Source organism: Teleopsis dalmanni, chromosome 2, assembly GCF_002237135.1.
Source record: "Teleopsis dalmanni isolate 2A chromosome 2, ASM223713v2, whole genome shotgun sequence".
NCBI lineage: Eukaryota > Metazoa > Arthropoda > Insecta > Diptera > Diopsidae > Teleopsis > Teleopsis dalmanni.
In genome coordinates, this window is record NC_051847.1 from 39,623,437 (window position 1) to 39,630,625 (window position 7,189).

Genomic DNA, 7,189 nt, shown 5'->3' on the forward strand with positions numbered 1-7,189 from the left:
GTTCTATAAAAATCAACACATAAATCTTAAAAGACATTAATTATCAATGCGATGAAAGGGTTACAGTTTGAAGTACAAAGGAGACTAAAATTTAAAGAAAGGGTAAATCCATGAAGATATAACTTAGCATTTACTATCGGAATGCCTAAGCCTGACACGATTAATACATCCCACTATAAAAATCTGCAAACTAATAAACTAGTGACGGTTACCCCAAATATGCGTACATATTTATATATAAAAAATAATATTTATCAAAATTTAGAATCGGGTATTAGGTAACAAAATGTAACAAAATTTTGAAAAAGAAAAGCTATAACACAACTGAAATCAACTAATCCTCCATAAACTATTATAAATTGCTTTCCAACAAAAATTCTTTGCGGCTATAGGCATTTATCGTATATTGCTAGTCTTCGAAGAATACTTTCTTTTTAAGAATTCTAAAAAAAAGCGATAACTAAATTTTTATTATTATGACAAATGTGAAGACCTGTGAAGAGCTTAAGTCCACATCTGAATTTTTATTTATATGACAGATGTGAAGATCTGTAAGTTTAAGTCTAGATCTGAATAAGCTTAGACAGGGAAACCAAAAATTTGCTAGTATTACTTTTTCAAATGTTGGCAAACCCTATTTGCAGAAGTTTTGAAAGGACAGCAACAGTCTAGCTCCCTATCGTCCCACAGTCCATTGTACTATAAAAACCGATATTATTTTATATACTTCCAACTAGTAACTATTTCTTAAGGCAGCAGTATATTTCAAGTATATATGTTATGTCGCGATGAACCTAGCCATTGACCTATTCTGACTGAAAAGGTTTTGTTGAAGAAGGGCTAAATATTGTTAGCTCAATACTATGTTCATTGCTGAGTAGTGGTGCGAATTTTTCCGGTAGCTTCATAACTCAAACGGTTTAGAACTTATGTAGTTCATCTGTGAAAACCGTTGACAAGAGATTCTCAGCGACCTTTCGGTCTGCTAATTTTTGTCATATTAAACTACAGAAAAAGATTGCCTCTTGGTGGTTTTGTTTCTGTGCAAAAGTTTAATTTTTGGTTAGAAAGAAAATAATTTATGCACAAAGTCGTCTAGTTTAGTTGATTCAGAATATATGTTATTCCTATAGTCTCCAAAATCACATTACAAGCGTAAACTTTTATTCGCTACAGTGTGAAGGGTATAGAATGTATATAGTTGAACAACTTTGTTTATAATATATTGAATAATAAAGAAAATTATCTAAAATATTTAGTACATTTTTTGGACAAAAGCCGCCTTTATTGAAAATTAATTTTAATTGAATATATAATGACCATTATTATCTTAGGACCTCTTGTCAGTTTTTAGATAGCTTCGTTACTCCGACAGTGTAGAGCTCTTGTGGTTCCTCTGTGAAAAATTTGGACAAGTGACTTTTACTGGCTTTTGGGTCGGCCAATTTTTCCCATATAAACAGAATGGAAAATAAGCAATTCATCACATTTTATTATATATATACCTACTTAAATTTTAGCTCATTGACTTATGTTTTTACTCGTGCAGATTTTTTGGGAAATTAATACGCTGTGCAAACACTAAAAAATTAAAAAAAAAACAATTTCATTATTAGCAAACTATGTTTAAAAAAAATTCCTTACTTTTATATATATTTATATACAAATTTGGTTTTTCGAACCTCGACCAGATAACATATTTTCTAGTTACTTAATAATGTTGCATATTAACTCGTTGCAGGCGGGATTATCTCCCGATAAAAAGGTATAATTAACATAATTTACACTGCAAAATAAAAGGAACAAATATTTAATTTTAGACAGTTTAAATAATTTATAGCACAATTTTGCAATTCCTCTCGTATGGGATTCCAGGAATACAGGAATAAATGGCCCAAAACGGTACACTCATTAGATACGCTCCGTTTGAACTTTCTCTCTTTAGTGATCTGCCGCACACCACACACCGCATGACCTTCATGCAAAATAATCGACTAAACGAAGTGTGTGTGCATTATTTTTGCAGCTGTGCACATCTGCACTTCCAACAAAATTATTTTTGCTTATCAACTGATATCCTGCAAGAGCCTGGCAGCACCTTTTTTACCCAGAGATAAGCAAGGAGCTGATTGCACTGCAATTGGCAATGTGTTCAGAACACAATGCGTGCAACATTTAGCACGAGTTAAGCAGCATCTTGCAGTGTATTATGAGTTGTTGTTGTTTCTGTCTCCGACTGTACAGTCAGAGAACAATTCGGAAAGAAGAATGATGTTTTTTTTTAATATGTTTACGCCATTCAACAGGTGCAAAAGATATTGCAGAACAATTGCAGTTAAAAAGAAAACAAAGGTCAGTCTTTGTTAGAGTTTTTGAAAGAAATGTGAATAATGGGAAAATCCGGTACGAGTACACAGTTTTTTTAAGTGTATTCTTTACTAGTAAGTAAAATAGTCGAAAATGTTGCAGCTTAATTTAAATGTGCGAAAAGTTCTATTGTCAATTTACGCCTATTGGCGGTTAATTTTTACTTCCAACCTATTATTACTCTGGTATTTTGTTTTTAGTTTTGAATGCTGGCTTTTGTCGAGCCAGCCACACGATATTTTCCTGGAATTTCATAACAACTTCAGGTACTCTAACTAATTTCATTCATTTGCATAGCAGACTTGAAGCGAAGAATGGAATTCCCTTTTTGATAACTTGGTTGTTACCTGTCGGCAATAGGGAAGCAATTGGTTTTAAGGAATCATTTAGTTAATCCTTACTTTATGTATGAATTAAAAATTAACATAAATGTTATGTTTGTCCTATTTCCTTTATGTGTATTTGAGCGGAAGTAAAGGCGGTAACGTTTATGGTCTTAAGCGTTAATCTAGAAATATTTACATTATTTTTGAGGGATTATATATGTGCGTTTTCATTTATGAATGAAGTAAAATTTAAACATCTATTTAGTAGCTGAAATTATGTATTTAAAGAGGATAATTACAATAAACTTTTTAATTAGAAGGCCTTTTCAATACCTGTAATAAATAGAAATTGTTAGTATTTTTATATGCTTAGTCTTATTGGGACTATAGATCAATTCTAATACAAATGCGGACTATCATCACATAACTCTTGTTGTTTAAATAATAATATATATAATTATAAAAATTATGAATTATTTAATTTGTATAAATAAATTATTAAATTAAAATAATATATAATCTTTAGTATAGGATTATCAATTTTCTGACTTCAAAAATAAATGTAAACTAAATTCTCTTGCTAATAGAGAAACTTTTCAATACATGTAAGCCCTGACATTTGGTTTGAAACTCAACATTATTCAAAAGTCCACGAATTTTATTTTTAAATAATTTTCGAAGATTTGTTTGCACATCGTTCTATATATCCATGTATGTATGTATGTTTGTTTTCAAGTCAAAGAGACATATATTAGACATATAAAGACACGTCCGGGAAAATTTTCATTTAACAAAATTAAGATAGGGCGTGTTATATGGCTTCTGGCACACAACCGAGAATTTTCCCACTTACTCGTAACAAAACTAAAATATTATTATAAGATATTATATGATTTTTGTTACTATCCTGTTGAAACCACATATATTTTAATTCATATCCTAAACTTTACGAAAAGAAATTTAATAGTCGTGTTTGTTAAAATATTCATTAAGTTACAATGAGCCTCATCCCTAATAAAACTAGATGCACCTACAGAATCGCCATTTCCGGTACGCAATTATACAACTTTTTCGATTCCATATTCTTGATCGTTTGAGAGAAAGGGTTGGGTTTATTATAACCAGATACACGAGTATAAGAGCGAGTATTTGACTGATTTTTAAACTTATGGTAGGATACTATGTAGTAAGTTACATAATCGGGCGCCCATATACCGGAATTAAAATTCAGATAGAGTTGATATATCAAAGCCAACTCAAGCGTTTTGATTTCACATGATTTTATTGATTGGTTGAATATACAATATTTAAACAATGGATGAAATGTTAAGGACAGTATATGTTTGGACCAAAACATTTATAATATTTTAATAATAATACAACTAGTTAACCAGTTGTTTAAAACTGATCGATTAATTCATTCAATCTATAATTCATTCGTTCCTTCCTTCGTTTGCTGGTTCGCTTACTAGTTCGTTTAAAAATTCGTATTATTTTCTGTATATATTTTCAAATAAGATGAAACCAAATATTATTTTCAATGCAATTCAATTTCAATTGGCCTAAATATTTTACAATCAAATATTATTATAAGACAATTCTCTTAAATGTACTTGTGTACTTAAAGCCAGTTGTAACTACAAATAGTTCGATTTATATGAAAAAAGGTGTTAATGATGTGGGAAATATGCAGCATTACTTTTACAAACTGTCAAAAGTAACTGCATACAAATTTCTAACAAGAAATTCCAAGAAATCGCACATAGTTGCCTAAAAAGGGTTAAAGAAAAATTGGAAAAACTGAGAAACATGATTTCTATTGTACGAAAATTCATGAATAAAGTCGCATACCCACGATCAGCTCATTGAACTTGTTAGTACCTATAGCGACAATGGAGTCGAAAATAGAAAAATTAAGTATAAATGATTTACAAATGCAACCATCAATTATCAGAAAAAAAAAATATTCACTTCATTAAATAGAACAAAATGCAAACAAAAACGTATATATTTCCGCCATACATTCTCCATTCACTCGTCCGTCCGACCAATTGACCAATCACACAAAGATCGCACCAGCTATTCCATCTAAAAGTGAATTCATAACAACAACTACAACAACAATAACAACAACAAAATGATAATTTAACCAAACATGTTGAATGCATTTTATTTTTTTTCTCTGTTACCTACCGCAGCCCAAGGCAAGGCAATGGCAATGAAGTGGAGGCATTTTAAATAATAACAACAACAACGAGCAACAAAGCAATTATATATCCAACAACAACAACTGCAAAGAACAGCAACAGTACCAGCAATAGCAACATCAACATTAACAGCAGCAGAAGCAGAAGCAGCAGCAGCAGCAATAACAAAAATACAAGTGAATTGTTGCTGATCAGCAGCACAAAAAGTCAATTCGATTGTTGTTCGATCGATTGTTCGGACACTTTCCACTGATAAAACTGATCGATTGATTGTTCATTCGATAATTCACTCGTTCATTCGTTCGCCTGTTTGCTCGCTTACTCGCTTACTCGTTTGCTTGCTTACTAGTTCGCTCGTTAGTTCGGTATTTGGATATATCGTTCGGTTGGGTTGTGCTTCCTTCAATGTTGATTTCCACTTAAGTGTCCGAATCCACTTGAAATTGTATGAACTTTTCTTTATTTAAATTTTTCATCTCTGCTATATTGACTAGATTTCTGTTCCCACAGTTACGGTTCGATCTTCATGAATTTTCTTATCGAGCTGTGCCGAGAGGCGAACGGTCAGTTACTTCAAATCAATATATATTCAAAAGTATATCTCCACAAAAAAGTTAGAAAAAAATATTTAATAGATAAATAAAATATATTTTTTTATGCTTCTAACCGCGTTATTTACGCACGGCGGAAAGTAACAAATACCTTAACATGTTTGTCATGTTCACGATGATCAGCGTTACCATCATCGTCATAGTCACCGTCACCGTCACCGTAACCGTCAGCGAAGTACATGCGTTAAGCCTACCTTATGAAAATATTTAAGCGCCAATTTCGATTTTCAATTCAAAATTCAATATTCTTAAATATTCAAGTGTCCTATATTTATGAAAACAAATCTTTAACCTTTTCTTTTGTATATTCTCTTTGCAGACTTACAATCGTTATTGGTTGTTCAGTTGTTTGGTTGTTAGGTTGTTTAGTTGTTTAGTTGTTTTTCTCAGCGAGTTTGTTTTCTTTTCTTTTATATAAATTTGAAGTTGTTTTTTTAAACAATTTTAATTTGAATAACAATAGCCCAGCGCTTTTGTTCAAAGTGATTGTATTTCGTCAATGGAGCAATGCTCCTGATGTGCTTCTTAGTTTTTTCTTTTTTTTTTTTGATTTTTTTTTTCATTTTAATATTTTGGGAGGTTAGGCATTTCCGAAGGCTACAATTAAGTGCTTCAGGCAACAATGGAACATAATGGCGTAATCAGTATAAAAGTTTATTACTACTTAAATATCGATTCACAAAAAAAATAAAAAAAATAAAAAGGAATGAAATGAGTTCTTAGAAAAGGTAGGCATAATACCCATTCATTCCTGAAGTAATGCATTCCGCAGTATGTAAGCTCAGATAATGTGATATATTTGCAAATGAATGGGCAAAAAAATCTAATTAATGTTAAGTGATTACCACATCGATTAAAGTACAATCATACTAAACATTCACAATAGCAACTTACTTTTACATGAGAGAAGGTATAAAGTACTTCATATACTGCAAAAAGATACTGCATACTTGTTAGTGAGAGATTTGACTTCAATAACATTCACAACTTAAACTGCAGTGCTACCAAGACTGTAGCACTGCAGTTTGACATGACTTGCTTGGTCATGTCGTGAGAATATATGAAGATGCTCCAGCGAAAAAGGTGTTTGAAGCTTTAGTTGGCAGAAGAAGACTTAGAGGTAGATCATGTCCCCGGTAGAGTGATCAAGTTGAGGGAACACTAACTGGAGTTGACGTACGAGACTGGAGAAGGCGCGCATGCAGCAGATGCTTCATCACTATATCTTTCTTAGCCTGATTAGCGAAACATTTTTTACTTCCCCTCTAAATTTAAGAATTGTACCCGCCGTTGATTTGGCTGTTTTGGCTCCTTCAGATTTTGGTGTTACACTGCTCGAAATTAGTTGATCTGTTTCTGACACATAACCAGTATACTAAAATGATCTTTGTTATATTTCTCACAAGAATCGTCTTCAGAAAAGCACATCTTGTGATCGAGTGTTTATAAGAAAGAATATTCCATTAATGCACCCATTATACATTTATTTTTACATAAATATCAAAGGAGAACGAATATAAATTTGGGGATGCTTTAAATATTAGACTTGCTCTTATATCTAATCTATGTATATATATCCTATATGTATACATATCTATCTAACTGGAAACCGAATAACGTTGACGACCAATGCAAACGATTAAAGGACTATGATTTACGGATATGCACCTGGAATGTC